Source organism: Trachypithecus francoisi, unplaced genomic scaffold (assembly GCF_009764315.1).
Source record: "Trachypithecus francoisi isolate TF-2019V2 unplaced genomic scaffold, Tfra_2.0 Lachesis_group12, whole genome shotgun sequence".
In the NCBI taxonomy this organism is placed as follows: domain Eukaryota; kingdom Metazoa; phylum Chordata; class Mammalia; order Primates; family Cercopithecidae; genus Trachypithecus; species Trachypithecus francoisi.
The window spans coordinates 22,704,784-22,731,617 of NW_022681457.1; the positions used below are offsets into that span (position 1 = coordinate 22,704,784).

The following is a 26,834-nucleotide window of genomic DNA, read 5'->3' on the forward strand; positions in this document are numbered from 1 at the left end:
AGACAGAAGGGGAGGCAGTGAAGCCAGGATTCCTCTCAGGAGAAGAAGGTAGGATTTGGAATCAGGCAGTTTGGGGTATTGTTCCTAGTTCTGCCACTTACTAGCTGTATGTTGGGCAAGTCCATTTGTTCGAGTCTCAGTTTTCTCATCTATAAAGTGGACATAGCTGTCTCACAGGGATCAAATGCAATGCCATTTGTAAAAGCATTTGTAAATGATAAAGCGACATGCCACCTTTGAGTCATTGCCATTGGAGTTCCTGATTGAGGAATCTGGTGGAGTACTAGGTGCTAGGAGAGCTTTGAGGGCAGCTGTTTGCTTTACAAGACACACCTGAAGGCTGCAATCTTAGCTCAGGAAGCCTGTCCTCAAATACCTTGACACTTTGGAAGTCAAGGGTAAGGGATTCAAACCCTATCTAGGCCCCTTTCTCTTATCTGGTTTCTGGCCCACTGAGAGTTGCTAACCCTGCTTTGCACCAGGTGAGACTGTATTTCCAATAGCTCCCTATCGAGTGCAGAGATTTTTTGGGGGTGAAAGTTGATTTTGATTGGATTTACAACCCCATAGATCAAGCACTAGAGTAAAGGTCCATCAGCCTTTAGATGAAGCCACAGTGGTTTTCATTCTTTCACTCTGTTTATTTTCTGACCAAAGGGTAGACTCTTCCACAGGCGGCTGATGTCAAGTCAAGCAGGACTCTTTATGCATTATGTGAATTTGGCCCTTACACAGCTGAGAATGGCCTGAACAGCTAAGAGAGCATCCTCTCTACAGCACCTCCTGACTCCTCAGCACCACTCACACTGAAAGAGGCAGGTGGATGCCCCTGACTGTGTCCCCTCCCATCGAGCGTCGCGGCCAGCACTGCCATTCCTTCACCCCACCCACCCCAGTTAGCCTCTGACTTGAACTCCATCACTCAAGAGGGAACATTAAAAACCCCACACCTCTGACTCATACTTTGATTTTGTGGCCTAAAGAGGCAAAGACGCCGTAAGGAGCTTTTAGGGGCCATCACTATGGAGCCTCTTTATTGCCCAGCAAAAGCCTTAAATGATAATGGGAAACCTCACTATTGATTGGCTGACTCTTAATTCTTCCTCTTTGGGTTTTGAAATAGAAGTGATAGTCCAGAATATTTATATTACTCATTGGATATATTAAATTAAACATACAAAAGTCCTACAGCCATTTAAGATGGGGTTGCAGCACTGGTGAATAGGACTTTATTACCAAGAGAGAAGAGTAGCTTTTAGTTGTGGCTTAGCTGGAATATATTGATGATAAGAATGGCTCAGCAAACAGAAGTCTTGGGACTCTCAAAAAGGCTCAGAGTGTGCTTTCTTTTAAAAAAGTTATTTAGGCCCATCTTTTATAAACACCCAAGTAGATGGTCTGATGGGGGCATGGTAACAAAGATTCAGCTTCTATCTTGGTGGATGATAAGACCCACTGACATCTTGGCAAACCATGTTATTGGGCCATTAAGGACCAGTGCTTGAATTCTGGTGCTGCAAATTCGACTTACTCCCTTATAAGAAAATGTCTGCTTATGGTAAGAAGCCACACAAAGTACAGCCTCACTATAGTACAGGATTTAGAATCTTTATTTCTCCATCTCATCTTAAACCCACTGGAAGTTAGCATGGATAAAGAAGGTTGGTTGATGCTTCTCAATGACTGGACTGGCATATAAGAGCTAAAATTTTCATTACTCAGTTACTATTCAAGGTTTTAAAAGATTTTGACCCCTGGAAAAAAATACAGTGCCTGAGGCAGTGAAATAGTTAATATGACTGCCTCCCTTACAGGTTTCCCCAGATATGCTTACTTGCTGTACAATGGATAATTGTTAGCTCTTGTTGTGCAGATGCTGTTGCAGATGGAGTCCTGTACCTGCATGCATAGCAAATGAATTAGACTGGCAATCCCCTTTATAAAGCATAAATATGTAATTTGTTCAGCTGTTGTAATTAAATATGTATGTGTGAAACAGCCACCATTCAGGTCATTAATGATGCGCCATGCCAAATTAGAGCTTACAGACAGTAATGTACATTGTTGTGCAATGAGGGAATTGCAAATAACATAGCTAAGCCTTTCCTAGTAAAGGGATACATTCAGCAGCTTTAAAAGGAATATTTACATTTGTAATATAAATTTTATTTAGAAGGTATATTTTTGTTCAGTGTGAAAGTCTGTAAGATGGAATTACTTACATCTCCACTTTAGTTTTATTATTGTTTTAACGTTTTATCATACAAATGCAACATACTTTATTAAACATGCTGCTTGGTGATAAGTGTTAAGTATCTACTTACATATAAAACAGCAGTTACCCCTGGTTTTCTACATGGCTGTGACAGAACTGATGTATCATAGCACTGTGGAATGTCTCGATAATTTCATTGCATTAAAAAAACCACCTCATAATATTTCAACTGTATTCCCTACTGATATATAAAGAAATTCCTGTGATAGTAAATAGTATTTTTACTTCCATAGAAATTGGGCTGAGGAAAAATGCAGTTATCAAAATATAAACAAATAAAAGTGGTAAATGGGCCTCTTGTGCTTTAATTCCCAAAGAATTACTTGTGAATCCAAGGAATTTCCTAAGAAAAGTGTCATAGATGGGTCAGAATGGTTGCTTTTTAAAATTCAAGACTCAAGTTTGTTAAGTGAATGCACTTGGGAAAATTATTGCTTTGTCCTTTTTCTCCTTGGTTTCAGGTTACAGTCTTTGAAAACACTTGAAGCTGAAATTTAAATATATAAAAACTATTTTTACTTTACATTCTTTCTGTATTTGTATTTTGGTTGCCTGCAATCTATTTTTAACATACATGTTGTTTTGACGGTTCATACTGAGACTACATGAGCTAACCAACTTGACCTTTCTGTCCACCAGGGCAGCGGGAGGAAGCATCTTAGAGTTAATTCTGTCTTGTTCACAGCTGGGAACAGAACATTCCTCTGTGATCTCCTTGCACATGATTCGCTGGGATCTCTTGGAAAGTGGACTTGATACTATAAGTCCTAGGCTTCTAAGGTTGAACACAGATCAAACTTAGTGGCATGTTTGGTTAAGAGTTAGATTAGACAAAACCAATGAAGTTGTTAAAAGTTTCAGAAACAATTGAAAATGGAATTGATACATGATTTTAGCTTTGCAACATATTCAACTTCAGAAATATCCTTAAGCCTAAGATTAATCAAGATTCAGGACCTTGAAGAATTTTCAAAGTCCTGAATTTTCAAAGAACTGTAATTTGTGTAGGGATGTAAAATCTTTACTTTCAACAAACAGCAAATGTTTCAGTTAAGCAAATGTGTATTTTATTTGAAACAGATGAAGTCATAACAGTTTGGCTTGCTTTACCTAAGTTATTATTACATAATATCAAAAAAATTAACTTAAAATAAGTTCTTCATATTCCCCGAATTTTTTGTCCTGTTTTCTGTATAGCTTTTTGGTTCAGCTAAAAAGAGACATTTCATTTGCAGCATTAGGGAAAAGTTTAACTCATTATTATTCATGAATATAGAAATGTTATATGGATGACAGTGATTTAAAAATATTATTACTTATCATGATTGTAGTCAACCTCTTCTCCAAATACTGAAAACCATGAAAAGGCTATGCCCTGTCAGCTACACGCTTAGCATTAACTATAAAGTTTTCCAAAAAGATGTTTTTCAAGATCCTGTTTTCATTTACTTCATCCTAATTAGAGATCGTAATCTTTTGATGGACAGCTTATTTCTACCTGTTTCAGAGCTATAGTACTGGTAAAATGGCACAGTGTGTATTTTGGTTCTTGGAGGGAGACTTGGAAGGATCCATTACTTTAAAATATTTTGTTGCAGCCACCTATCAGAGGTTTATTTTCTTTTCCTGCAGGAATTTCAGAGATGCTTAAATTCATCAAATGATGATTGATGAATTTAATTATAGAATTATAGACTACAGAATTATAGAATACTTACGGATGGGAATTGGGAGGTGTGCAGGAGACATGCATGTCAGAAGGTGGGAGCCATGCAAAAAGGTCACAGGCCTTATCTAGGTAGTTTGAAGGAGCAAATGCTTGTTTTGCAGTAGTGGTGGTGGGGTGGTTTGACTCATTCAAGCCCCTTGCTCTGGAGGAACACAAGATAAAAACCATCAGGATGTCTTTTAGTCTTGCGTTAACTGTGGCAAGACTGTGCATTAAAGAACATAATCATCACTAAAAGGGTGGGAACACTCCAGCGGCCAGTGGCCAGTGGCTGGTGGCCAGGTGCTTTATGATAACACCACAGACATGCCTGGCCAATCAGATGTGATCTTTTGCTGGCACTTGCTCCTTTGGCCCCCAATGCAGTAAACACTTTCCCTTGGATGTTGGTTTTCTGTTGTGTCTGGCAGCCACACAGGGCTGCTTGAACTTTAGCCAGAGGCAAATATTTATACATCAGAGTGTGCAGTGTTCAACTGGTCAGGCCTGAGAGGGAGAGGGAGAGACCTCCGTGCCTTTTAGCCAAAGAGGATATGTCCTTTTTTTTCCCCTTCCCTTTACACCGTGACATGGTTAAGTGGGACCATACTGGATGTCATTTGAGCTTGCTGCGTGTGCTTCTCTCCAAAACGTATACGTGCGCAAACTTGGGATGTGCTTTCAAAAAGAGGACGTCCTGACATTTTTGCCTGCTCCTTTAATTCCTCTTGGAAAGTTTACAGTTAATATTTTCCCTGGAACATTGTCAAGCTTTTGACAGAGCCTGAGTGTATGCCGAACTGTGAAATTGAGCCGAGAAGCAAGTTGTGAGAAATCTGTTTCTACTCAGATCCTTAAGGTTTATGGGGGAAAAAAAAAACAAAAAACCAAAACCAAACCAAAACAAAAAACTTCAGAGGGGAAACTGAGAATGGGATTCGGCTTGCTTCTCCTGGTGTGGGCTCAGGCCGCCATTTTAAGGAGCCAGCGAAGGGCGACGTTCCGCTCCTTACATGGCGGCTGTATTTACTCCGCCGCAGCCAATCAGCCGGCCGTGCCAAGCCACGTGACATGCCACGAGGGCACGCACAGCCATTTCCTTGTTTCTAAAAAACTTGCTACCTCCAGAGTACTTTACCTTGTTTTGCATGCCAAATGTTCTTGCTGAATGTGTCTAGCAGACTGGCATTTGTCCATAAAGTTATTTTAGTAGGTAAAAAGTCTCTGAGCACTTGAGCTTTGTGCATTCTTTATGTAAAATGGATTTCCCTTCTTGGCCAGAGGCCAAGGGTACAGCACACTCGCTGGGTGAGAAGAGAGCTTCTCTGCTGAGAAACTGGTGGACCGACACACTCTAATTTTTTGGCTTCTGACCAAACAAGCTAGAAGGATGCCAAAATTCAACAAAATAACACATTATTGTGTGATAGGAGCCGTGCTCCAAGAGAGCAGGAACTCAGAGGAACTTCATACTGGCCCCTTTTAAAAAAGCATTGTCACTTTGGGGAGCTTTATTAGGGAAACGAGAGGAAAATGGTAAAATACAACCTAGAGAGTAAGGTATAATTTGCACATAAACATGAAGGAAGGAACTGAAAGAAAACAGAGGAGTTTAAAGTTACTTTTATGAAGTTTTCCCAGACATAATACACAGTTCTCTGACTCGACTTACATTCTTTTAACCCTGCAAATTCCGTCTCTGTGTCTGAGCAGAATGTTGGACTGCTTAACGTTGATATGAGAACAAATGTGAGATTTAAACACCTTTAAAAGACTTTAATATCTAAGGATAGCTGCAAATTCCAAATATGAAAATTTAGCAGACTTTTGGGGGGTAACAGAAAACTTTTTAAACTTACATGCTTTATCTTTGCACCCCGACATGTGTTGAGTCAAGTCTTGCTGTTAATTACTCTTGTGACATCAGCAAGTTATGTAAGCCCACTATACATGTTTCCATATATGTGTAATGAAGACATTAAAGAAGATAGGTAGTAGTCTTCTGAGCCCTAAAGAAATTGAATTGGAATAAACAACTGGAATAAGTATAAAATGCATTTCTGGTTTTTATGTGGAAATCTGTCAATCAAAAGGGAAAAAAGGGGGGAATATCTCCAGTTGAAGTTACCATCATCCTTACCCAGACTACTTGGGTAATCCTGAGTATTCCCCTTTTTCATTCTTGTTCCTTCACACCATAACCAGAGTGGTATTTTAAAGAAGTAAGTTGGTTTATATCACTTTTCTGCTTAAGAACCTCCAGTGTTTACTTACCCATCTAGAATAAAATCCAAACTTGTTGCATTGGCCTGCAAAGACACTGCATGATCTGTCTGGCTTCTGTATCTACCTTTGTTTTTTTTTTTTTTTTCTTACCATGACTCCTTAGATGCTCCAGCCATACTTTCCCTTTCAGTTTTCAGAAACTGCCATCCCCTTTGCAACTTATTGTCTGCTTAGAATGCATTTTTCCCAGCTCCTTTTGTGGCTGACTTATTCTTACCTTTTAGTTCTTTCAGTTCAAATGATAGCCCTGTAAAAGAGGATTCTGTCTAAAATTGGCTTTCCTGTTTATATTTTCCATAATACTAACAGTCTGAAATGTTCTTGTTAATTTATTTGAGTACTTATTTTATTTATTTCTCTGTTGCACTATGATGTCAGTCCCACAAGGATGCAAACTAGATTTATACTACCTTCATTTCTACCTTTTGCACTTCACCTAATCACATTGGGAATAAAATGCTGGGCAAGTTAGAATACTCCAAAATATTTCATTTATCTTAACTTTTGCTCAATCCTGCATTTTATTACCTATACTCATAAGAATTATATTATAAAATACATTGTTAAACGAATGTTTTCAGTGCTCCATTGAGAGTCGGTGGAGCACACTGGTTGGGAGAAGACAGAGCTGTGAGCTGTGCGTCTGCCTGTGCTTGAGTCTTGGCTCTGCCGTTGACTAGTTTTATGAACTGCTGCAGGTGGTTCAGCCAATCAGAACCTCAGTATCTCATCTGTAAAGTGAGATGTAAAAACACTTTTTATAGGATTGTGAAGATTAAATGTGATATATTGTAAAATTCTGGTCACACAAATATTAGCTATTACTATTATTGTTGCTGCCACTGCTATTAATTAATAGCAGTGTGGCAGCTCAGTACTAGGCGATAGGCATGCAACTGTGATGAGAAACACTTCTGTCCATTAAATCGTTCAGTCAGTGGAAGAGACATGTATGTAAATAGGTAAGTTACCTACCATACATTGTGCCAAGACCTCTCAAGTTATGTGAACAGAATATTAAAGAATTATAAAAGAGGGAGCAGTTGCCTCTGTTAAGTAGACAGCAAAGATGCCTTCCTTAAAGGAAATAGCATTTGAGACAGATTAAGTTTCTTTTTAGGTAAAATATGTCCCCTAGAGATAGTAATAAAACAATAGCAACAGATACCTATGTACTACTTCTACTAATGCACCAGACTCTGTTTTACATATATTATCTCATTTAACCCTTACAGCAACCTTATGAAACAGTACTGTTATCACCCTGATTTTACAGAGAAGGAAAGTGAACCAAAGAGAGGTTATGTGGCATGCCCAAGGTCATATAACTATTAAATGTCAGTGCTGGGATCTCATACGTTTTCACTCTCAGGACATCTGTGTTATCCCTGCTTAGCCACTTTGGCATCCCAGTGGTGCTATACTTTTGCTTTCATAATATATGGAAGCCCTGGAAGGATTCTGTAAAGAGCCATTTTCACCCTGTTAGCCCTTGTTGCTTTATTTGTAAAATGTCAACTGTGAAAGTATCCACCTACCTTACAGGGTGATTATGAGAATTAAATGAGATAATTCAGGTAAAGTACTTAGCATATTGCTTGGCATATGGTAAGCCTTTAACAAATGTTCCCCATAACTACTGCTACTACTGCTATTATTATTATGCCATATTAAAATGAGATCTGTGATCCCTTGTGACCTGCCCGAGCCCCTCTTCTCATGTTAGCCTCCATGCTGGTATATCCACCTCCAAAGAGAACAAGTTCCCAGCAGTTGAAATGGCATCCTACCCAGGTTGCTAGCACCATCCCTCAGCTGCTTCTCCAACTGCCATAACTGCCTTAGTCATTTAAAAATTACTCTTCTCGTTTTATATTTCCACTCAGAAATCGATGCATCTGTGAGGCAGTTTGTTTTCCTGGGGAAGTGTAAGGAGCGGTGGTGGTGGCATGGAGATGCGCTCCGTTTAGACTCAATATTGCCACCCACTCCCTCTGCAGTGTCAGAGAACAGTCTCGGAAAGATCTGTTCCTTCCTTCGTAGACTCAGTACCACAGACTGGCCTATCCTCTGCAACTTTCCTTAGCGGCAGGAGTAGAGAAGTATTGATTGCCCACAACTTGCCTCTGACTCTTGTTCCTGTGATGTAGGATTTTTAAAAAGCGTTTAATGTTTTCCCTGCCTTGAAGACTTCAGAACCGTATAAATGCCACTGTTTAAAGTCCTGTCCCTGCTGAAAACCAGGGCAGGTCTCATCACAGCCCCATCTCCATTTTCCTTTTGTTGAAGTGGGTCTGTGTGAGAGCGCACTGTGTCCTCCATCTCCACAGGGTGGGGAAAAGGCAGCCTACAGTCAGGAGGTTGAATAGCCTCGCTCACTTTGCTTCCTGGTGGAGGTGGACTCTGTGTTCCCAGAGATGTTGGGCCTGGTTTAGCCAGTTGTTTAACTGAAGCAGGGTTAGCTTACCCTTGAAGTTTTTCTTGTTTGTTTTGAGACAGAATCTTGCTCTGTCACCCAGGCTGGAGTGCAGTGGCGCGATCTCAGCTCACCACAGCCTCTGCCTCCCAGGTTCAAGTGATTCTCCTGCCTCACCCCCGGAGTAGCTGGGACCACAGGCGCGCGCCACCACACCGGCTAATTTTTTTTATTTTTAGTAGAGATGGGATTTCGCTTGTTGGCCAGGCTGGTAGTTTTCTTACATGATCATCTTTAGATTTCAGAGAAGGAAGAACATGATCCCAGAAAGCACACAGAGTTACAACCTATCAATAGCCCCTCCGAGCTGAACAAAAACATCTATTGTGTCGTGGACTGCAAAGAAAGATGTATGCTGGGAACTAATAACAAAATGCTAGGAATTTTTTTTCTTTTCTCTTTTAGCTTGAAAAACCTGTTTTCCCCATATGAGTTGTGCATTTACTCTTGGATCTTAAAACAGGATAATTTATTAATCTGGGTTTAAATCCTGGCCCAGCCACTTGGATGCTGTTTGATTTTAGGCAAATTATTTGACTTTGTGCTATTGTGTCATCATCATCATCATCACCATCATCATCATCATCGTCGTGACTGTCATGTTTTAGCTGAATTCTGTGAATCTTCTAGGGCATTTATGGTAGACAGAAATCTGTTCTTCTAATGTAGAAATCAGTCATTTAGTGTATGTGAAAATTCCCATCTTCAAAAACTAGGGCCAGATTTAGTCATTCTTTTACTCTTCACTGTTGCTACCAGGCCATACCTAAATTGTATTTTTCCAAATTACATATATTAAAGTCATACTAATTGGTGCCTGAGCAAGTTTTCAGATCCCTGTTTGTCCGATTCCATCCGGGTCAAATTACTTAGGTACAATAAGTGCTTCCTAGTCTGTAAAATAAGGATCGTAGTATCTGTTTAATAGGCTCATTGTGAAAATGACACATTATTTATATAAAAAATGGCCAGTACGGTGTCTCTTAAAAATTGTGTGGCATCATGACCAGTCAGGCAAATAACTGACCAAACACATAACTGTAATCAAATCAAAGTCCTGGTATCAGGAGGTATAATAGGGTAACAGGTCAAGGAAAGGCATGGTTGTCTGTGGCCCAGAGAAAGCAGTGGTCTTTGCAGGCTGGGGGCTGGCAAGGTATGGAGGAGACAGATTCAGAAACTAAGCAGACAAGGACAAGGAGCCCTGAAGATTAGGGTGTGGAGCTGGGGCCTGCGCTTAGGGAAGTGACTCTTGCCCTTGTGCTTCTGTTCCACTCTGCCTGGATTGCATGGCTTCAGTCCCTTGGAGTTACAGGTTTGGAGAGAATGCTCTAAAGTGTGGTTAAAAGTCATTGACCAGGCGCGGTGGTTCAGGCCTGTAATCCCAGCACTTTGGGAGGACGAGGCGGACTGATCACGAGGTCAGGAGATTGAGACCATTCTGACCAACATGATGAAACCCCCTCTCTACTAAAATACAAAAAATTAGCCTGGCGTCGTGGTGCACAGCTGTAGTCCCAGCTACTCAGGAGGCTGAGGCAGGGGAATCACTTGAAACCGGGAGGCGGAAGTTGCAGTAAGCCGAGATCAGGCCACTGCACTCCAGCCTGGGCAACAGAGCAAGACTCCATCTCAAAAAAAAAAAAAGGTCTGCCATAGGTTGTGTCTCCAGCTTTCAAGTCAGTAGATCTATATCAGTAAGTTCACTCCTAATGTTCTATTATGCGTACTCCATATGCCTGTATTAAAAAGATTTCCTATCTTCGTACATCCAAGGAGACTGACTAAACAGGAGTGCCAGGCATGTTGAATCCTAGAAACTCACTAAATACTTATTGATGAATGGATTGGGTTTGGATCACATATTGGATTTGGGGAACTTTAGTTCACGTTTACAGTTCTAGGATAAGGGATAATGTCACATATTGCTTTTTCTGATTGCCTTGCTATTTGATTTTAATAATGGTATTTAGTGAATTTAATGAAATTAAATGTGGTATTAAAGAATAATGATATTTTAATAGCATTTGTTGAGTGCTGCAGTGTGGCACAGAGGTAGCATTGGAAGCCTCTCCATCAGTTAGCTCATTTAATCCTCACACTACCTCTTTAGAGAGGTAGTACTATTTCCCCCCATGTTTTACTGACTAGGAAATTGGCACCAGGCAGGTGACACTAGAGGCCACGGTCTTAATGACCACACAACATGGTCTTCATCAGAATAGATTCCATCTCCATGATGCTTTGCACTAATTAATTCTTTCCCCAGCAGCACCATGAGGTTGGTGATTCCCTTATTTGCTAGCTGTGTATTATTTCTGTGCTACCAATATTATGCCAGGCATGGAATGGAGTGTGGAATCATTCCTGGAAGCCAGGCCGTGTTCCTGAGTCCTGCTGCCGTCAGAATTGGGATTTAAAGTTCCAGACATGTGGCTTCCACTATTTTCCTTGTAAAACAGACATCTATCTTATCCCACTTTTATGGTTATATCACAAGAATGATTCACATTTAATCAAACAAGTCAGGCAGAATGGTAGCTAATCTGTCTCAGGGTTTGTTGCAAATGTTATTTACACATATTGTGACATACCTGATTGTATCTAGGCATCCACTAGATACAACATAAAATTTGTTGAAACAAATAAATTTTATGACCTGTAGTTACACAGTTTCCAATCAGAATATGTGGGAAATCAGGGTCCAGGAATATGAGTTGAATAACATACATAAACTATAGACCATATTTGGTTACCCTGGTACTCAAAATTTTTGTCACACGATTTAGACTTCTTGCAACACCAACTTCTTTTCTTCCTTTCTCCATGGCAGTCTTTTGTATCATTTTTTTCTGCTGAGCACCAAACTCTTCTGGCAGTTTTTTAATTGAGGTTTTGTAGTTTTAATGGTCTGGTACTATAAAAAGCCAACTTTGTGCCAGAATTTTTCCAAGACCAGACATGGGTTTTGACACCACAATAAATTAAAGATAAATAAAGAAAGAAACTGGCAGTGAAAATGAAGGAATTTTTTTTTTTTTTTTTTTTTTTTTTTTTTTTTTTAGCAAGCAAGGGCAGCCTATTTGTAAATTTCAGGCATGTTTTCTTAGTACTTTAGCTCAATGTTACAATGCTTAGCTACATTAATCTGTTACTGGGTAACTCCAGAAAGAATGTTAGACCAAACCATTAAGAGATTGGCGATTTTTTCCCCCTTGAGCTTTATTGAAATTTGACAACATTCTCATAGTCTCTGCTTTCTTTTAAGGATTTGGCTATCAAAAATACGGATAAGTAAAAGGAACCAAGAGAAACTAATGACCAAATGAATAGTAGTATTTAAAGTCTCAGGTTGCTATGATACAGGCTTCACCGTGACCTGGGTGGAGAAATGCTAAACGGGATTTGCTTTCCGGAGAATCTGGGTGCCTGTTCCACCAATTCTGTTTGTCTCTAGCCTGGTTTTTTTGGCCTCCTCGTTTTCCCAGCACCATTTATTTTGGGTTCTGAGAAACAGCTTCCTCCCATTATAGGCACCGATTCAATTAGGCAAGAGATAGTGCTGAAGGTTTTTGTTTCCATCAGCTTCTGGTGTGTAGGTAGTAGCTCTATTTGAAAAACTTTTTGAGTTGTTGTTGTGATGTGCCTCTTTTTGGGTTCTGATCCCTTCTCAACCTGGTGACGCCATGGCATTCAAATCAATTCGTCTCTCTCCTCTCGCCTCCCCTACCCCACATCCATCACGCAAAATGGGGGTGGTTGCACTAATCAGAGATCTGCTTTTTTCCCCCCACAGATATTGGCAAATCATAAGAACACCATAAATTTTCTTCTAAATGCTAAGTAACTCAGCACTTTTCTGAGTACGTGAGTTTGTGGTTTGGCCTTGCCCTTTTAGAGACCTGTTAACTTTTCAAACCCGTGACTTAAAATTTACTAAAAATAACAAGTTTTTTGTTGTTGTTGTTATTGTTGTTTTTTTGTTTGTTTGTTTTTTGTTTTTGAGATGGAGTCTCGCTCTGTCACCCAGGCTGGAGTGCAGTGGTGCAGTCTCGGCTCACTGCAACCTCCACCTCCCGGGTTCAGGCAATTCTCCTGCATCAGCCTCCCAAGTAGCTGGGACTACAGGCGCCCGCCACCACACTGGCTAATTTTTTGTATTTCTATTAGAGGCAGGATTTCACCGTGTTAGCCAGGATGGTTTCGATCTCCTGACCTTGTAATCTGCCCACCTTGGCCTCCCAAAATTACAGGCGTGCACCACCTCACAAAGTGTTGGGATCACAGGCATGAGCCACTGCACCCAGACAAAAAATAACAAGTTTTGAAGCATATTAGAAATAATCCAATAAAAAACTTCTTTTTCCTTTAGTCTTCTAAATTATCGAGTTTTAGGCCACCATGTGGAACTGAACCTTTATTGAGGTTTAAAATGTCAAAATATCTTGTCGGGTGTAGTGGCTCATACCTATAATCCCAGCACTTTGGGAGGCCAAGATGGGCAGATCACAAAGTCAGGAGTTCGAGACCAGCCTGACCAACGTAGTGAAACCCCATCACTACTAAAAATACAAAAAAAGTTAACCGGGTGTGGCGGTGGGCGCCTGTAATCCCAGCTACTCAGGAGATTGAGGCAAGAGAATCCCCTGAACTGGGGAGGCAGAGGTTGCAGTGAGCCAAGATCGTGCCCTTGCACTCCAGCCTGGATGACAGAGCAAGACTCTTGTTTCAAAAAAAAAAAAGTCGAAGTAAGGAGGGAGTTGTGTGTGTTTTCACTCTTGACTTCATTTACTGTAAGTGTCGAAGCACCAAGTGGGAGGTGGTTTGGGAAGTATTTCTGATCTAAAGAGGAAACTGCATAAATCACCCATGGTAATGTGTCTCATTACCAACATTCTAAGGAGATGTTGGTCATTTTCATCCTGCATCTTGGCCTTTGTGCTTACCTGGCCCTAGCTTAGATTTATAAAATTTGAATATTTTTGTTTCTCACTCTTGAAAACTTTTGTACCCAGATTCTTAAACTCCTCTGTTAAATATTTTTCAGATTAGCCTAGTATAGCGTTTAAAATTGGAAACCACTGCCAGAATCCTCTGATGTGGGGGAAAACATGGCTATTATCATTGAATGTGCCTCCAAAACCTACCAAAGTTGGCAGGTATCCATGTGTTTGGTTTGGACCAATTTATAAAACGTTCATATGCTTATGAAAATTGTTATCTCTGCTATTCAGAATAGTTGAGTATAAAATAGAGCAGAAAAGCAGAGTAAGAAAAGAAGCTTTGCTATGACTTGTAGTATTTTTCGTTTGATCACTGAATACTACAAGAAGGATCTTTTGTTTGTATGTTTGTTTCCAACTTTTCCATGTGTAGATGTCTCTTCGGTGAAGTGACAACTAATGGCAAGTGGAAGTCACTCTCTCTGGTGTTCTGTCTCCTCTGTAACTACCTTCCCTTCCCATCCAAAGAGAGAGGGAATAGCTCCTGAATTAGGTGAAACAAATAGTCTTTAATGTATAGTAAAAATTAGTCATTCTTCCTCTGTTGGCAGAATTCATTGTAGGTGCCTTTCAGGGTAGTTCTGCAAATGTTTTCTCCATTAGTTGGAGTAGAAAAGAGATGAAGGATCATTATTTGTAGTCAGTTATATTTTGCTTCTACCAAAGATGATACATACATATGAAATATTTGCTGAACAAGCTGCAAAACCACTAGGTCCTAGAAATAAAATTCTGATGGTTAATGCATTTACTTTATAATATGACCACTTTTTCCTTTAACAATTTCCCTAGTATGTCCTTAGTGCCTTTCCTGGAAATACCAAAGGCAAACATCCCACTTTAATAGAAGTGATCATTGTAGTACACATTCTTAATAAAATGCCTCCTTATGCGTACGTTTTTATTCAGGGCTTTGTCTACATACATCCAGAGTCAGCTTAACTTTTGGACCCAATTAACTGATTGGCCTGATGAATTTAATTAAAATAGGAGAAGTGCTCGTACAGAGAGGAACAGCATTAGTGTAATGTGGTAGTTAAGATTAACAAGATTGATTTGACTTGATAATTAATTAATTTGATTAACAAGATAATTTAGTGTCAGGCAGAGACATAGGTTCAAATCCTTACTATAGATGACCTTGGTTTTAAACTCTTTGAGTCTCATTTTTTTCCCCATCCATTAAGATGTCATAAAAACACGGATCCCAGAAGGTAGTGAGAACTGGGGAAATAAAATAAGTTAGGGAGGTGCTCAGCACCACACTTGGGTCACACTGATGGACGGGTAGTACCTTTTGTTATTTTCTAGTATTTTTAAAGTATGTGTCCTCTGAAAGACACCATGTATCAGATTGCTGTCAGATTTCTTTGAGTGAACAGAGTCACTTCTTTTTCTGAAGACATCAGTAGTGCAAGCATCATGTCTTTGCCTTCTGTTTTGTCCATCTTTTTGCAGTTGGAATGTTTCTCCTTGTTTGTATCAACTTTAGGTCATATTAATTGTCCCTATATTTTAAAAAATAACATCTTACAACTTCCATGCAAACTTATCTTAATTAATTTTCACGAAACCCCGTAAGGTAGGCAAGGTAGATACTAGGTTATGGAGATAAAGAACTGTAGAGCTGGGAAGAAATACAGCCTTGACGTCACCCCATCATTTTGCAGGTAAAGAAGCACCGTGTTCAAGGTCCTGTATGTCGGAACTGGCAAAGATAACAAAGTAGATCTGAATTCAGTTCCCTTCCCACTGTCCCATGCCGATCACTTTTCTTTTTAATTAAATTGCCCTGTTCCTGGCCTCTCATTGACAGGTTGCTCACAGCTCTTAATTTCTGGGGTTCTCAAAACTGTTTAATGAGTATGTCTGGATTAAATCCAGATACTCTGGACTATATAGAGCGTTTTTCATTTTCAAAGATATCTAAGTAAGCACAGCATAGAATTCTTCACAAGTTCCTATCAGTTTCCCCTTTTGAAAATTATGGCTCTTTTCTGCAGCTTTCTGAGACTTCAATTCTGTGAACCTCTGCTTCTTTCTCTCACCACCTCTTGTATCTGTTATTCTGACTTCAGCTGTCACATTTTAGGTAATGGTAACTAGGAATCTATACTGAAATATTTTCATTAATTCTTATTTATTCGGCAGCATGAATATTTGCAGGGATTCTTGGTGTACATTTATAAGTTTTCCTTTCCTGTTGTATTTTATGGAATGTTAATTTTGCTCAACTGGGATTCCTTTGTCAGAACTGTAGTGATGACAGGGTCTTACGGCATCATGAATGTGTTCCCCTATTAGTTAGTATTATCTCAGCCATATACGAAAATAACAGGCACATGCAACTTGTATGTGAAATGCAACCCAGGAAGCCGTAAGTCTTTCACCTAAACCTTAATTTTCTTGAATCGTTTGTATTTCAAGGTCTAGTCTGTAATTTATTCCCATAAACAATTTTGTTCTCCTGACCTTTCCTGTGTACCCTCCTCTGTCTGTATATTATCATTTTCCTTATTTTTGTCTATATTGTGTCACTAAGAATTAAGACATTTTAAAATGTAATTGGCCACCTTATCCATTTTATCTTACCTGCATTTAAATTGTATTTAAAAATTTTACTTTGGCAGTAGATTTATACTTTTTTTATCCTCTTACAGTTTTAGCCTATTCAACGGTGATACTTATTTTTTGTAAATGTTTTATAATAAATTTACCATTTTGTGAAAAACAATGAAAATTTACATATTTTTTAGAACCACAAGAAATCCCTTTTAAATGCTACTTTTTAATAATGTCATTTTGGAGGCTAGAAGTTCAATTTCACTTTTTATTAACTTAGTTCATGTTTTAGAAAAAAATGTGACATATAAAGGAAGCAGAGTAAAATACTATATTTAACTGGTTTAAATGAGTCTGGATTTTGTTACAGAGTAACTGAATTTTTCTGTAACATGGATTTGATCTTTTTAGTCAGACTTTGCTTTATTTCCCCAAAGATGGATTCAGAATCCACTAATGTTGTTGGCAAAGTATATTTTAAACTCTGTAATTAACACTTCTACAAGTTTTTAATTTTACAAAGAAAATTAAAAGTAAGTTTTCTTTGTGAGTGTGTTTGTTCTTGTCTTATGTGTAGGTGCCATTGATGTGTTTTAAACAGAGTTTAATGGTGTCTTCTGAAAAAATTATAGCTGTAGTGTGCTACTGAAAACCTAGAGTAGGGAATCAATACCTCAAATTTGATTTGAATAAGAAATTTGTATAAACTTTATAAAGGATTTTTCCAGGGCAAAAATTTGCATCCTCATGCCCAATATTCTGCCTTACTTAGTAAATTCCTACCTAGGTCATGGCTGTGGAGCTTTTAATCAAGTTAAAGAAATCTTCACTTAAAAGCTGGTTTAAGATAAATTTGGAAAATGTCTAGAATTGAGAATATATTTGCTTTTAGTTTTCTCTGCTACTCTTACGGGTACATGTAAATACATTTCTTAGTGTAGAGCAAATTTTGTATGCAATATGACTGGCCAGTGGTATTTTATTTCAAAGACCTCATGCTAATATATAGGAGACTATAGTGGCTTTTTTTGGTATCAGCATGTTTAATTTTTTTAAGGGTAACTGTGTGCAAATGCATATTTCTGTCCAAACTAGTTAATGGGCTTACAACTGGAGGGTGTAAATTCTAGTATCTGTATTCTCCAGCTTGCAGCAGTGTTGTCTGAAGCCTGAAACGGCTGATGTTAATCTTCAGCTTATTTTGTTGCTATCCAAAAATTAACTTGAAGTAGAATAAAATGTGATGTAAATCGACTTCTCTGCATACTCATAACAGTGTCAATAGTTAAAAAATAAAGTCTAATATCCCGTAGGTCACACTGTTTAAAACTTTAAAGGAGTGTGTGTGTGTGTGTGTGCGTGCAATGCATATGTATTTGTGTTTAATTAAACAGAGGAATTGCCGGCTTTTAATCAAGTTGATGTATTTTGAATTTCCACTTCAGTGATGGCTCTACCTTAAATTCAGTTGGCTGATGTGATAGCAGTATTCAGAATGCAAGGAAGAGATAAGAGTTTGGACCCCATATTTATAATATTCATTACATAATGGCTAGAAACTCAGATTTCCGGCCGGGCGCGGTGGCTCAAGCCTGTAATCCCAGCACTTTGGGAGGCCGAGACGGGTGGATCACGAGGTCAGGAGATCGAGACCATCCTGGCTAACATGGTGAAACCCCGTCTCTACTAAAAAAATACAAAAAACTAGCCGGGCGAGATGGCGGGCGCCTGTAGTCCCAGCTACTCGGGAGGCTGAGGCGAGAGAATGGCATAAACCCGGGAGGCGGAGCTTGCAGTGAGCTGAGATCCGGCCACTGCACTCCAGCCTGGGCGACAGAGCGAGACTCCGTCTCAAAAAAAAAAAAAAAAGAAACTCAGATTTCCCACAGAATTGAAGAGGGTGCAGTTTGGCATGCTTATTTACTACTCTGGTTCTTTTTTTTTTTTTTTTGAGATGGAGTCTCACTGTGTTGCCTAGGCTGATGTGCAGTGGCATGATCTCGGCTCACTGCAACCTTTGCCTCCTGGGTTCAAGCGATTCTTCTGCTTCAGCCTCCTGAGTAGCTGGGATTACAGGCACCTGCCACCACACCCAGCTTATTTTTGTATTTTTAGTAGAGACGTGGTTTCACTGAGTTGGCCAGACTGGTCTCAAACTCCTGACCTTGTGATCCACTCACCTCTGCCTCTCAAAGTGCTGGGATTACAAACGTGAGCCACCGCACCTGGCCACTACTTTGGTTCTTAATAGTGAAAATTTATATCTCAAAAACACTCTGTATGTAAAGAAGGATTCAAATATGATTCTCTTAATATTGCATGGTTTGGCTAAGAAACCTTGTTGTTATTCAACTTACTGTGAGTCGAGGGCTTGCTTAGAAACAGCAGACGTAGGCCTGGCATGGTGGCTCATGCCTGTAATCCCAGCACTTTGGGAGGCCGAGACGGGCGAATCACAAGGTCAGGAGATCGAGACCATCCTGGCTAACACGGTGAAACCCCGTCTCTACTAAAGAATACAAAAAACTAGCCGGGCGAGGTGGCGAGCGCCTGTAGTCCCAGCTACTCGGGAGGCTGAGGCAGGAGAATGGCGTAAACCCGGGAGGCGGAGCTTGCAGTGAGCTGAGATCCGGCCATTGCACTCCAGCCCGGGCGACAGAGCGAGACTCCGTCTCAAAAAAAAAAAAAAAAAATTAGCTGGGCGTGGTGGTGGGTGCCAGTAATTCCAGCTACTTGGGAGGCTGAAACAGAAGAATCGCTTGAACCTGAGAGATGGAGGTTGTAGTCAGCCAAGATCATGCCATTGCACTCCAGCCTGGGTAACAAGAGTGAAACTACTCCTCAAAAAAAAAAAAAAACCAGCAGTCATAGATAAACTATTCCCACTTCAAGTACAGTAAACAGGCAAAGTGGGGCAAGAAAGAGCGTATGAAAAAGCCACAAGGCAATTCATTAACCCATTTTAAGACATTTTCAGGCAACTTGTAAAGCTTCAAAGGTCAGACTGACCAACATTTAATTCATCACAGAAAAAAATTCTGGGAGAAGAAAAAAGAAAACTTGACCTTTACAGTTTAACAAGTTTTCTTAAAATGTCTTTATTCAATCTTGATACAGTTCTTTGCTAACATGATTCATCTTCCAATCTATGCAAATCAGACTTTTAAATCATACTTGGTTTTATATAAGGGCTTCCTTCTGATTGACTTTGGAGCAGGTAATACAGAGCTCTTGATGGCAGTGCGTTGATGTGTGTTCTGTTATGGTGACAGAGAGAGCACCCCCTGCAAGGGTGATTTATTGTGAAAGTCCTAGAGTCTTTGACTGAGAAGTCACCAAAAATCAATGGCTGTATTGTTTTGAATGTTATCTGGGCTTGCAACTGAGAATAGGACCTGGGGGTTTTACTCTTTTTATTCCTTTTCGTTCGTTCTTCACTCTCTATCTGAATTGCAGTCGTGGTCCTCTGGCAGGCAGCGTCTGTATGCGACCGGAAGGCAGTGCTGAATAGTGGGGTGATGTTGGCAGAGCACTTTCCAGGCATGCTAGCACCTAGCGCACAAGCAGAGAACTTTGCTTCTGCCAACTGTGACTTCAGAACCCAGGTCTGTTCCTGAACCTGGATGCCCAGCTGTCAGTGTGTCGCCATATGTCACCAGCACATGGCACCCTAATTAAAATTTCAAATTGCGTGCATTTGTGTTTGCTGGCTGGCTTGCTTAAAAGGCAGAGACCTCACCACCCCGGCTTGCCCCCCTCCTTCATCACTCTGAAGTATTATGTTTGCCATCCTTAGGAATGGGTTGGAAAAGGGCGTTTGCCCACTAAAAAATCATCACTCTCCAATTCTGTCACCTCCCAGTTTGAAATAAGAATAGTCCTTATTTTAAGGGAGAAGGAGTGGTGTGAAGAAATGTGGCTGGTACCCTTCACCAGAATTCTGAAGACCAGAAATGTGGTTCCCGTGTTTCCAATGGTTCATACAGACTACTCGTCAGTGCCATCCTCTCTTTATGATTATGTTTAGCTCTGTTTATGTTTGCATTTGAAATTTTAAAATAGGATTAGACTGAGCATTCCTGAGAAACAGTAACAACAACATTTAATGAGGTAGGTCCCTTTGTACAAAGCAAAAAAGACATACTGCTGGTTGAGGATATCTGTTAATAGCTACCATTTATTGATCATTTACAAAATGCTAAGGAAAAATGCAAATCGATTTACCTGTATTGCCTCATTTGATTCTCATGCCACCTCTGTTCTGTGGCAACTGTTATCGCCCTCATTTTAGAGATGAGTATACCATGGTTTATGTACCATTTTCAGTCTTATGTACCGTATCTTGTGAGTAGTAGACATGAAATTTGAACTCAGATCCATTTGACTCGAGATTGTATCTACATTGCTTCCTTCCTGGGAAGAAAATGCAAGATTTTTTCTGATTCCTTCTAATCCTAGCTTCATAGATATGTGGTATACTTCCAAGTGTGTATACTTTTCCACATATGTTAAGTTTTGGTGATTTTTTTAAAAAGGTTGAGTGGCCAAGTACAGTGGTTCATCCCTGCAATCCTAGCACTTTGGGAGGCCGAGGTGGGTGGGTCACTTGAGATCAGGAGTTCGAGACCAGCCTGGGCAACATGGTGGAATCCCATCTCTACTAAAAATACAAAAATTAGCTAGATGTGGTTGTGTGCTCCTGTAATCGCAGCTACTCAGGAGGCTGAGGCAGGAGAATCACTTGAAGCCAGGAGGCAGTTAGCCAAAATTGCACCGCTGCACTCCAGCCTGCATGAAAGAGGGAGACTCCAACTCCAACTCTCTCTCTCTCTACATATAAATAGAGAGAGAGCTATATATACATATATATAGAGAGAGAGAGAGCGCGCGCTAGAATTACGCAATTCCCTATTGACCCTTAGTCACCATTTGCAGTGATGACAAACAGGGGTATTTTGAGTGACAGCAGGAGGCAGAGCAGTCATTAGCAGCATGGACTCTGGAGTCCAGTTGCTGCTTTAGCTCTCAGCTCCCCTGTGACTAGCGTCGTGATCTTGTACCAATCACTTGACCGCTCAGTGCCTCAGTTTCCTCATCTGTATGGGATAATAATATTATGAGTTAATCTACGTAAAACATGTAGAATCTTCCTCCTGGAACATTGAAAGTACCCATTAGAGGTTAGCTAAAATTAATCATCACATTTTAGACTTCACACAGAAAAAAAAGAAATTAAGGAAGATTAATTGATCCATTCTTTAGAAAATTCTGATACTAAACACTGGCCTTTATATAGCATCTGATTAATTAAAATGAGTCACCCTCTTGATTTGATCTGCCAGTCAGCAATTGCTGATGGAGCTTCTGCTATAAAATGATGTATACATTCCCCAAAATAAAAAACAATATCATAAACTTTACAGAGGTACCAGTCATATTGGATAGACAAGACATATCTACTTAGGTTCCACAAGTGCTCTGGAGTTGTTGACCTATTCAGTCCAGTGAATTATCACAACCACATAATTAAATATGTATTCATCCCCAAGTAATGACAGAAAAGATGAAGAAAAGCTAAACAAACCAAAAAACCTCCATAAATTTTAATAATGTGTATAATGCTAATAATATTTCTAACTATGATAATAGCAGTAATAGAAAGTAGTAGTACTCATTTAAGTGGCTTCTCTTCTGGCTGTAGACAAGTTATTTACATACTTAGCAAAGTTATGAAATTCTGTCATCTATAATCTTTTCAAGTATGAACGATTCCTTTCTTATAAAACTCCCATTTATTCTGTAGGGTTGCTGAAACACAGCAAAGTGTGAAAGGGAAAACAATGACTCCCTCTACATTTTATTTAAAAATAGAGAATTCTGATGGGAATTTGCAATACAAGCCAAGATATATAGTAAGATCTCACATACTTTCTCAGATTTGGCTTTTTTGTTGTTGTTGTTACCTTAAGTATCACATGAAAATATACCCTGATAGTGTAAAGAATCAGTATCTTTTACCCTATCAATGGAAAATATAATGATTGTTGATACTTTTATGAGTCATTGTACTAATTTTAATCAACACATCCCCTCCTCTATAGCACACTGCCTTGAAATAAAACTGGCTAATAAATATCAACTGACCTGTTTTCTGTTTTTTCATTGAACTGTAAAATGTAATTCTTTTTCTTTTTCTGGTGCTCAAAGAGATACATTTGTTTGAGTCCTTGTGTATTTTATGTATCACATTAAGAAAATTATAAAGAGCTTGAAAGCTTAAGGCAAACTTAAAAAAGTGTTTTGTCAGGTTAGATTTCTCTCTCCTTTGAATTAAAAAAAAAAGAAGGAAAAGGGAATAAGGGAAGGAGGAAGGGGTGGGGGCCATTAGATAGGTAGTAAAAGCCTGTTTAATGTAACATCAGTTGTGGAGAAAATATTAGGTACAATTACATAAGGATTGCATGAGAGGGAGCACCTTGAGAAGCATAATTTAATTAGAATGAATTTATGAGCGAGAGGTCCTGAGCTATTAGACAAAGCGAAGGCAGTGGTGTTGTGCTCTCCTTTCACGAGAGCATTTTAATGAGTTTCTATACAAAGTATTTCAGGTAAAAGATTTATAGCAAGTGTGAATAGAAATGTAGCTCCAAATAAAAACTGTCAAATAGCTCTAGTAGCAATTTCTGGGCTAAGAGTATTTAATAAAGTATGCTGACATTGTTATTTCTTAATGATGATTTTATTGAACACCTATCATGTGTAAGAAAATCTTAAAAAAAAAAAAAACCTCAGATTCCAATGTGTTCTTTAACTTGCCATTAAAAATTGGACTGCAGGGCTGGCCTTGCTTGACTTCCAGTTTGGGCAGGTGTTAGATCGTGACTTACATAACATTGCAAACTCATCGATTGCCATGATATTCCAGAAGGATAGGTGCCAATGATAACTTAAGATTGAGATTTCACCTTTATGGCTTGCTTCCTATTTCTGGTAAGAGGGAATTAAAGCATTATCTTCCTGTAGTGTAATTATGGTCATAAACTTGATTAGAGTTCTTTAAATAAAATCCAACTAGGTAAAAAGGCAGGAAAACACTGTGGTGAATTTTGGGGAAGGAGGATGGAATACAGGCATGACCTTCACCTTGGTCAAAATATGTTCCCTGAGACTTTGGGAAGTCTTGTATATATAAGATTCATATGGCAGGGTTTCTAAAAAGTTGACAAGAGAGTACATCCTTGTTTAAGGATTTATTTGTATATGATCCTCACAAGGTACATTTTTGAGATTTATTGCAAATAATTCTGTTAATCCTTTCCTAGATATTCTGACATGCCAGGTGGTTAAAGAAGGATGATACATACCAGGTCTATAGAAATATCATAAATTATTACACAGTAATATAAGTATTTTTGTCATCCATGACTAAGTTTTAAAATGACAAAGTTTTAAATATCTGTAAAGTCTATGCGCAGTTGTTACTGATTATTGTGGCAATAATGCATAAAGATCATGTCTTTTGTTTTATTTTCCACCCTTACGTTTTATTTATAAAACAAAAATTTGTATTTGCACAGGAGGAGAATTAGCAGGGTGTAAAATAAAAATGAAAGACCCCAATGGGGAGAATATTTTAAGTGTCTTGCAGGGAGTGGAAGAAAGCTTTGCTTTAAAAATTTCACCATATGCTAACTATATACAGCACTTCAAGTTTATTTATTGTTAAAGCCTCATGTAAATCACGTCATTCTGAAAATCATGGAAACTGCACATTTGTGCATTAAACTATGTAAACAACAAAAACTGGTCATCCGTCCAATTGTTGCTTCACTTATTTTGAATTATAGTGCAATTTTGTGGAGGGTGAAATGGGGATTACACAATATAGCGATTTCCTGTTAACACCTACATTTTTGCTGATCAAGCAAGGTCTGTTGGCGTGAGAGCTTAACCTTTATTTTATTTCAAAATGTGTTTTTTATTCCGAGTTCCGTTGGTGTCTATGGTTTCACTTTTCTCCATGAGCCACATGTTAAAGCCTGCCCTGAGTAAATGAAGGAGTTAAGCAGTGGGATAGACATTGTAGGCAGGCGAAACTGGGATAAGCCCCAGAATCTTTTGAACCTATCAGTAATATTACTAAAGGGAGAAAGTATAAAAGTGAACGCTTCAAGTGCTCAAGTGTACATGTCAAAATTAAAGCACGAGTTCCATGGGACAGCTTACCACCCTCCCTTATTTAAAACAGAAGTCTCTTGTGAACCTGCTGTGCCCTCCTCCCCCTTTTCTCTGCCTGTTCTTCTACCTGGGTTGCCTGGTTCTTGCTCTGCCTGTTGAAACCCTGCTCACCCTGCAGGCTGCCTCAAATCTTTTGTGGACGAAGGTAGGGAACACATATCTCTTCTTTTGTGCAGCCTTCCTTGATTAGCCTTCTTCCTCTCCCTTCTACCCATTGCACATGGTTTCTGTTGCCATGTAGTGGTTAAATCTGGTTTACATTGTAGTTGTTTGTGTGTAAGGAGGTCTCCTACACTGGGCTGTGTTTTCTTGAACACTGGAATGGTGTTTTCTTAGTGCTTGTGATGTTCTTTGTAACAGTGGATGCCCTATAACTTTTGTTTGGACTGAATTAAAGAAGAAAATGAAAGAAATCGATTTTAATAGGAGGTGGCCTTCAAGTGATAAAGATACATTGAGGGAACTCTGTACATCCCCAAGATTCTGGCCAATTGCCAGGCTCCATTTGGACTATGTGAGAGCTTAACCCCATATTTCAGGGCAGATATTTAGGTGTGTGTACATGAGCTGTGGTTGGTGAATACTCATTTTTGACCAAAGAAAATATTGGTTTGTTTTCCAGGTGTTGCTGTGACTTCTGTTTCTGTAAATTCTGTGGGATGTATTTTGCCACCAACTGTCTAGCAGTTTATGAAATGATGAACTGGACGGGAACCTTTCTGCATCCACGTTGCTGTCATTAAGTGCCCCCCTTTTCCTGTGGCCCTCTTGAAGTGGGTCTAGTTTAGAACTTCTGATATGGTCTTAAGATCTTTGTTGTCTTAGGCATAGGCTCAAAGGAATTAAACTTGGGTTTTTAATTAGTGAACTTGAGCCAGTTAGCTGGTGGACTGGATGTTATTCAGGCATAAACTGATTCCTATGTAGTTTCTAGAAGGTTGGCCTGGGCCACAGAACTTTCTATAGAATATCTCATCCCTATAGAATATCTCATCCATGCATCTATTTGGATTTAGACATGGATGTAATGACCCTAAAGGTAGTACCTAATGTAAGATGCAGCAGGAGGGTCCTATCTTTTTTTTTTTTTTTAAACAGCTTTTTCTGTGCAATCCTGGATGGTTACGTGAGTTCCATTTTATTTGTATCTATATTCCTTATAAAGACAAAGCAGCAAAAATGCACTAAATTTGATTTAATTTCTAGCTGTGTGTATTTGTATTACATCTGCCTTAGTCGACCTTCTGCCCCCACTTGGGTTGATGTGGTTACTGAAGATAGTGAGGCTATCTGGAGATTGGACATTGACCTTCACTAGTAGAACAAACTCAGCTGTTCTTACCTACCAGGGGTGGTGAGTTGAAGACACCTGTAGCCTATGATTAGTTTATTGTGTGAGCATTTTTCTGACATATGCTTGGTGATATTGAAAACATTTAGGTAGAGCTTTTTTCTCTAAAAACCTGCTCATTCATTCACTCCATGACTACTTGGCACCAACCATTCTAGGCACTGGAATTGTATTCTGTTGGCTCAAACGTACTTTACTTTGTTGAGAGGGTTTAGCATAGGACTAGGAAGATGCTAGGATACTCTGATGGATTTAAATCCCATTGCCAATTATACATTCATTTTCACTATCAATTCAATTAGGTCCTTAATGGCTATCCTACCAGGTAATAGTATTATTATCTATCTCCATTTTACAAATGAGGAAACTGAAGCACAAAGAAGTGGATCAGTTTATCGAAGGCCATACTGCTAGGATACTTTATAGAAATGGGATTTGAACCAAGGTCGTCTTAACCCCGAGTCTCTACTCTTAATATTATACTAAGTTGCCTGAGAATTTTAGCAAGACTTAGCCTAAATGATGTAGAGCATCTCAATTTCTGTGCGGGTCCATTTAACATATTTTCTTGATTCAAGAGATGTTTCATCATAACTCAGTTGTCTTAGCACTTGTATAAAAAGTTAGCTCTCAGAGACAGGGCTTTCTTATAGGCATAGCATAGCAGTAATTATGTCAAAATAGAAAAACTTTTAGAATCAAGCAAATCTGGTGCTCCTGGCTGTGGCCTAGCACTGGGTCCAGTGTCTTCATTTTTAACCCATTTATACTGGAGGTTGCAATTTTGTGAATTTTTGCAGTCAGACCTTGGCGATGATCTTGAGCAGTAGGATAATAAATAACTCCCACATGCTTAGCGTTACAATAATGGAACACTAGGCATAAATAGGTTAAAAGGTGAAAGTAGGAAGTCAGAAAGTTGTGAGACTGGGCAG

General features: G+C 39.2%; 1 protein-coding gene and 1 long non-coding RNA gene across 7 annotated transcripts in view; one reads left to right on the forward strand and one right to left on the reverse strand.

The window, feature by feature from the left end:
* NFIA (nuclear factor I A) overlaps positions 1-26,834 on the forward strand; it is a 387,296-nt gene that overhangs the window by 102,882 nt on the left and 257,580 nt on the right. The window lies entirely within an intron of this gene.
* LOC117091999 lies at positions 3,432-4,989 on the reverse strand. Its single transcript, XR_004440595.1, has 3 exons — positions 4,594-4,989; positions 3,994-4,146; positions 3,432-3,485 (listed from the first exon to the last, which is right to left on the reverse strand). It is a non-coding gene; the product is annotated as an uncharacterized LOC117091999 (long non-coding RNA).